The sequence below is a fragment of the Elephantulus edwardii genome, unplaced genomic scaffold (assembly GCF_000299155.1).
Source record: "Elephantulus edwardii isolate Elephantulus edwardi_28Jun2011 unplaced genomic scaffold, EleEdw1.0 scaffold00013, whole genome shotgun sequence".
Taxonomy (NCBI): Eukaryota; Metazoa; Chordata; class Mammalia; order Macroscelidea; family Macroscelididae; genus Elephantulus; species Elephantulus edwardii.
In genome coordinates, this window is record NW_006399763.1 from 2,958,842 (window position 1) to 2,959,234 (window position 393).

The following is a 393-nucleotide window of genomic DNA, read 5'->3' on the forward strand; positions in this document are numbered from 1 at the left end:
GGATTCACTAGAGTATTTCTCTTCTCCCCTTTTTAATGCGTGTTGTCCTAATTTATGTGTAGGATCACTACACTGGTTTCCAGTACGACACATGTAAGATACACAATTGTGTGCAGAAAGTAAAAAACCTTCGTATGGAACATTAATGAGGGACATCTTTATATTCTGTATAAAAAACAAAATCAAATTTATATACTAAAATCATTTGTCTAAAATTTTAAGTTGTTTTCAAATAAAAATGCATTTCTGATATGCACTGATTGTGTTGCCTTGAGCGCCTTTTTCTCTTTTTGGCTTTGCTTCTTAAATCACTTGTTGAGAAGGATTATTTCCTAATTATATACTTCTCATTCCTGTAACTCCATTCCTCTTTAAACATGGTGATATCAAATA